This window comes from Alligator sinensis, unplaced genomic scaffold (assembly GCF_000455745.1).
Source record: "Alligator sinensis unplaced genomic scaffold, ASM45574v1 scaffold282_1, whole genome shotgun sequence".
Classification (NCBI taxonomy): domain Eukaryota; kingdom Metazoa; phylum Chordata; order Crocodylia; family Alligatoridae; genus Alligator; species Alligator sinensis.
In genome coordinates this window covers 672,328-679,027 of record NW_005842380.1, presented here as the reverse complement: position 1 = coordinate 679,027, position 6,700 = coordinate 672,328, and the positions used below count along the sequence as shown (strand labels likewise).

The following is a 6,700-nucleotide window of genomic DNA, read 5'->3' as shown; positions in this document are numbered from 1 at the left end:
TCCTTCCTCTCGCAGATCGCAGGGCAGCACCCTGCATCAAAGCGATCGAGCTCGGGTTTTTGGATGCAAGACATGAGGGACGCCGTAGTTTCAGGGTTCGAGTCGTGCTCCCGGGGGTGTCTCGAGTGAGCATCTTGGCCAGCAAAAGAAGAGGAACCTGTGATCAACGTCTTGGGTGTTTTCACTTTGTCAGATCAACGCACGGCTTTCTCTGCATCAAGTGTTCAGTAAAGTTTCCGTGGGGTTTAATACTTCTACAGCCCCACTTAGCCAGCAGGTCTCTACCACGGCACACGGAGATGGATGGCTGTGTCTCCTCTGATCTCAACCCTTATTCTACTCAGTGCAGATCAGGGGCTAAAGGGACAACAGCCCTGAATGCGCACATGGGAGCACTAGATGCATGCACGCTGTTCAGGATAGCCACAACTGGCCTTCTCCAACCCCATGCACATTCATGCACACTTTTGCACCACCCAGTAGCTCATTTTGCACCTTCTCCGGCTTGCATAACACACAACTCCGGTTTGCATAACACAGATTCGGTCCTCTGATATGGCTAGAGCCTTCTCACTTATGCTTATGCATGCAAAAAAACCCCCAAACCCCAACATTTTTTAAAGGCTTTAGATAACACAAGCCAAATCCAAAACCCCCTGCATAGAAAAGGCTGGAGCTACAAATGAGCAGGCATTGTTTCTTGGTGTTGAGGGGATGCTGCGTGAAATTCAGTGGCATAACTATGCATGGGAAAGGTCGTGCAACATGGAACAAGCACCTGTGATAGAGAGTTGGTTTCAACTCAAAAGGGAAACCCGAGAGAGGTAAAACTGGAAGAAAGGTGCAACCCCTGGCGTGTGCGTAGAGAAAGCTGGAGTATGGAGAAAAGAGGTCTAAGGAGCATAGAAACCCAAACATCCAAACATCCAGGTCTGGATCCCAGTTCCCAGCTTGAAGCATCTTCATCCCCGCAGCCAAAACAGGGGGTTGAGTCCACAGGCATCACACTTCTGTAAGCACAAGGCTAGAGAGTTATATGAAAGCCAGGAGTCCCTCTGGTGCATGACTCCAGGTGCTGAAGCTTTGCAAAAATCCACCATCCAATGCAAGACCCACGCTACAATTGCAAAGATTGGCGATGCCTGTATTGTCTGTTGGGGAGGAGGTGTCTCAAACCCAGAGATTGGATGTGGAGTTTTTAGGAAGACTCATTTCCACTGAAAAGTTTAACCAATACATATAGCCAATACGGACTCAGGGTACCTGCAAGAGAGGATGGGCCAGATTTTCACTTAGCTGACATGAATGGCACTCCTCAAATCACACAAGCCAAGGATCTGGACTACCCGTCCGTTCTTGACCGACGGTTTATAGAAGAGGCTCAGATCTGTTGCAAAGACTCTTGCTATTTTTTACTGCTGTGTCTTATGGTCCTCGAACACCCCGTGTGGGTTTGCTCGTGAATAGATAACTGGTCTGTTTTACTTGATCCGATCGCTGAAAAGGTAGGGAAGAAAGATCAGAGCACAAGACAACAGCAATGGCAGCCACCTTTGGGGAGGGGGGAAGGGACCGCTTTCTGAATCCCAGCAGCGTCCAAAAATTACAGCCGGTCTCTGCAATTACGAGGAGTAAAACATTAAAAACCATGAGACAAAGTGCATTTGCATGCTAATAGCTCTCCTCAGTAGTGCAAGGCTGTCTCCAATAACAAAGGAGATAACTTCCCCACTGGGGAAATATTAACCCTTGGGTTCATTTCCCTCTTCCTCCTCCCCAGGTATACGACCGAGGGATATATCCAGATCTAGGATAAGCAGGTGAGTAAGCAACATCAAAGTCAAGAGAGTTGCACCCTCCTAAGCCAGGGCATGGATTTTTTTTTCCCCCAAGGGTTGGAGTCCTAAAGTTGTAGCTGGCTTGGGAGTTCAAGAGTTAAATGGCTTGGAAGTTCAAGAGTTAAATGCTACTTGCTCACCCCCTGCTATGTAGCCTGTCATGGTTTGGTGGGTGGGAAGGGGGGAGGTTGTATTCTTCGAATAGGGCGGGTTTTGCTGGAAAGCCGCCTTTCAGAAAATGCATTCTCATTCCTTATTACTTGTTGCAATCACGTTTCCGTTGGAGTCCAATATTGCAGGTGGGCAAGTTACCTGAAGGCCTTGAAGAGGAAACTCCTATATCCGCTCAGAAAGCACAAACCGAGAATTAAGCTGATCGGGCGGGGAGGAGGAGGGGAACCTGATAGGCACGCACCTTCCAGAGTAGGGTTTCGCCTGGAAAACACAGTTTCAGGCTCTGAACATGAGCTGACAAGAGGCTCTTTGCACCCAGGCCTTGGGCATGGGCTGTGCTGAGACAGACGGTTGCAGAGGAAAGCTTTTCAGCCTTCGAAAGCAAGGTCAGCTCGAGGCAGAGGGCCTGCATCCCTTTCAGCATGGCACATCAGTGGGGCTGGAGGTGAAAGCAGGCCTTTTATCTGCAAAGGCCATGCTTGAACATGTTTTACCCCATTGCTAAAGCCCACTACGTTTCCTCCCGTGCAAGGCATTGCTACCACTTGCCTTTCCAGTAGCCCTGCTTCATCCCAAACGCACTTCCCCTGGGCTGTCTTCCACCACCCCCTCCCAGGTTTTCCTCTCGCTTCCCATTAAGCCAGGAAATACCCACTCTAAGCACACCAGCTTTTGTACTTGCCCGCTAGAACCTCATTTAGCTGCTCTCTGGGCATGTCTACATGTGCTTTTACATGCGCCTAAACTTAATGCGCATTAGCTTAATGCGCATTAAGATGATTTAGGTGCACGTTTACACGTGGACGAGCTAATGCATATTAACACGGATGTGCAGACTGACTTGGAACTAAAGTTAGTCCCAAGTCAATAGTTACACACCACATTAATGCTCATTAATGTATCCACGTGTTCACGAACATGATTTAGCTATTAATTTGATACCTGCTTTATGCAAGTATCAAATTGAGGCTTGAATAATAGCTTTAAATCGCCATTTTTAAGGCACATGAAGGGTGTGTGCGTGTAGACACATGCCCATAATGAGCCTTGAATTGGGCTAATGTGCATTAAATGAGCACATGTAGACACGTCCTCCGTGTACACCTCCAAGTTCAGCCGATCGCTCACCTCCGCTTCTCCTAATGGAGCATCATTAGACCCCTGGTTAGACAGTCTAAATAAAGCCAGTCTTGACAATGGTATCAGTGGTGTCTTCCCCACATGTAAGGCTGTCCACAGGGGACTCACGATCCTGTCCAGCATTTCTTTCTGTCTGGTAGCTCCTTCCTATAACCCACTCAGGCCTCACTGGGGAACACCTGGCCACTTCCCAGCTGGTTGTAATAAATCCTACGGGGCCAGATGATTACAGACATCCACCCAGCCCTTTCAGGGGGAAGCTGCCCTTTTTATAAAGGACTGTGTTCCCATTAGAAAAAGTGGCAGGGGGATACATAATAGGTTGTAAATCATGTCAAGCTCCTGCCCAGTCTTGGACCTTTCATGTGGGTTGCAATGGTCAAGGTTGGACCAGTTGGTCTTGGGAATCCACTTCACCTGATCCCACGTCCAGGCTAGGAAAACAGTTCAGACTTAGCAAGAGTTTGCTAGCTAACATTGACTGCCCGTCCTAAAGTAAGCAACTGCCTCTGCAGCTCCATATGTAGTCACTTATCTCAGTTATGTGTGCTCCTTTAGCCCATTTTCAGTCCCAGATCAAGCCCACTTGAATGAATTTTTCATGCCATACAACACTAACAATTCAAATGCATTCAATGATCTGCCTTTGCCTTCACCCACAGCTCTTGTCATTGCAACCAAAAACCCAGCAATCAAATTGCTTTCTATTCCTCCACTTTGCTTTAGTCTATCTTCCAAAATCACGTCTTTGATGACCAACACCCAGTTGTAGATAAAAGGCCACAAAATGAAAGTGCTCAGGAAGCAACGGATAGATAAAAATGGGGGGGGGGAAAAAATCCCACACTTCCTTTACACAAAGAGATCTTGGAGAACGAGGCAGGATGGGAATAGAAATCCAGAGAAAAGATGCAATTGCTTACAAAGTATTTGGCAAAATGTTTATGCCCAGCAGACTGGAAGCTCTCACTTCCAGCTCGTGGAGGGTCGGGGTTTTGTTTTGCTGTCGAGGTTGGTTCCTATGGGCTTTGGTGTTGAAAATGGAGAAATCCCCCAAACCTCAAAGTGAAACTCTGACAAGGCTCCTCCGCTTGTTGCTTGCTTTCTGCCCGAAACTAAAAACCCAACTCGGATTCACCTCAAACTCGACCCAGGTTACTCACGACTCCTGGCATGAGCCTTAAGAAAGCTTTGCACTTCTCAGTGTTTGACTCAAGTTGCTGTAAATGAAGGTTTCATTCTGAAATTGCGACTTAGCACCGCCGCGGGCCCTGGGGCAGAGCCAGCCGGAGCCGAGCAGCTTCAGGAGCCACATGCTGCTGTGCAAAGAGAGCCACAGAGTTACTCTGGATTTGCACTGGTGAGTCCGACTATGCAAACAGGCCCACTGCCTAGTTTGGGTTTGCTTCACTCTCCAGACCATTTGTGCCTTGGGTTTATTCCATACTCCCGGCATAGACCAAGCTTTGTTTTCCCCTCCAGATCCAAACGCTGCCCGCTGGGACATAAGGGGAGAGTGGGTAAAGCCCTAAAGGCATCCAGCAGAAGACAAGAGCACCTCCCTTAGCAAGGGGGATGCAGGAAGGTGGGTGGCAAACAGCCCCCAGCAAGCCTTTGAGTAGGTTTGCAAATGAAAGGTCTCCAGAGGGTTACTTTATCTCGACACAACATGAGCTTTGCGAGGAAATACGGCGGCGACACATTTGGGGAACACGTTATAGCAAAGGATCAGAGCAGCCTGAATAAAGAGCATGTCCAGGGAGTGCTGTAGATAAATTGTCCCAAATGGGTATTTAAATCAACAGGGTGATTGCTAAATCATATAAGCTGCAAAAGAAATGGAGAGTTTCACGTGTTTCTATTTAAGAAAAGGCCCTCGTGTCCTCTGCAAGGTGTTTAGCACGGGATGTAACCCTGGATGCTTCACAACATTATACAGGAGCAGCAGCTCAGCTGAAAGACCCTTCATAGATCATGTGCTTTTTAAGAGCTACCCGTGCTCATGCTTCACGGCACAAAACCAAGGGACAAAACACCCCAGACGATTTGGTGCATCTCAGAGCTTGTCGCCTACCTCTGAAACAGCTGGCACGGGCCACTTCCACAGAGAAGATGATGCCAGCGGGACAGGTCAAAGCCCACGTGGCAGGTATGGAAGTTTGTCCATCAGTTTCTTGCAATGACTCAGTGAAACATTTTGCACTTCCCACGTGGTTTCAATCACAAGTCACCTGTTAAATCAATAGGCAGATGAAACTCAGACTGGTATACTGCCCTGAAGACAGACCTCTGGCTACAGTGCATAGCCACCAAGGCCCAAACTCCGGATGTCAATGTGTGACGAAGACCCAGGAATGAGCAATAGGCTAAAAGCATGCAGGCTGGAAACTTATAAAGCTGCCTTGGTGCCAATGACCCTGCCTAGGCTCTCTGTTTTGTAATTTCTTCACTTTTGATTTGTCCTCAGCAAAGAGCACCAAAATGTGCAGGGAATGGAGGCAGCTTTGGGACCTGAAGGAGGGATGCTTGGACACACATGCGCGTCGTCCCTGCAAGCTCTTTCAGGACGGGTCTGAGCCAGGACTACAGAAAGCTTTGCATTGGCGTTCCTGGGCTTTGAAATGCAGGCGCTTGCTTCCAGTGGGACATTAGTTAGAAGTCCCCAGCAGGACTGTACCTTTCCCCCCATTAAAAAAAAAAGGATGTTCTTTTGAAGGCTGCTTTCTTCCATGCCTCTCTCGCCTCCATCCTCTCCCCCCTTTCTCCATCTCTTTATAGCCATTTGAGACTGGCTCGTTACCTCCAGCTGGGAGAGCAGGATGCTAGCCAGGAATGAGCTCCAGCAAGGCTCCTGCCAAGGCCCCTCTATGAATCAGATGGCAAAGGCTCCTGCAACAGCTAGGATGGCAGTGTGCCCCTCCTCCCCATCCGCCCCGTCCAGCCCCACCCCAGAGCTGGTCCATCACCCCTGTGACTTAAGCAGCTCTTGCCAAACCAGAGGGCCTGGGAACTCAAATCCATCCCAATTAGGGCTTAGGTTTACTGCATGGCAACACAGCGCCGCTGGGACAGTTTCCATTGGGGAAGGCTGAAATAAAGATGCGAGGCGACGGGGGGCAGGGAGAGAAAGGGGGGACAGAGCTTGTTATGCAGGGAGAAATTTTTAGAGCTTTTTTTATTGGTCCTATACAGTACTTACAGATGAACCTTATGGTCCCTATCACGGGATAAACTCCCACGGACGTCAAAATGAAATTTTGCTGCACTGAAACTGCAGGACTGAGTCCTTAAAAGAGGTTAGCATTAAATCTGGCTATGCAACAGCGCCAAGAGCTACGTGCAAGCCTTCACAAGCCCCTCTCAAAGCATCAGGCAAGAAAACCACTGCTTGGGACCTTGTGCCCTCTGCCCTTTCCCCCCTCCCCAGCAGATTCAGCCAGCCTTGCACACTCAAACCACAGCTTCACCCTTTGCACCTCAGCCCCCTTGACCTGGCCACCGTCAGCCCCAAGAGCAGGGATCTGCTTGTGGTTTACTTTGGGGCAGTA

General features: G+C 48.9%; 1 long non-coding RNA gene across 1 annotated transcript; it reads left to right on the top strand.

The window, feature by feature from the left end:
- Positions 1 to 1,697: 1,697 nt before the first annotated feature.
- On the top strand, positions 1,698 to 5,852 carry LOC112551215. Its single transcript, XR_003095423.1, has 2 exons — positions 1,698 to 1,820; positions 5,620 to 5,852. It is a non-coding gene; the product is annotated as an uncharacterized LOC112551215 (long non-coding RNA).
- Positions 5,853 to 6,700: the final 848 nt, after the last annotated feature.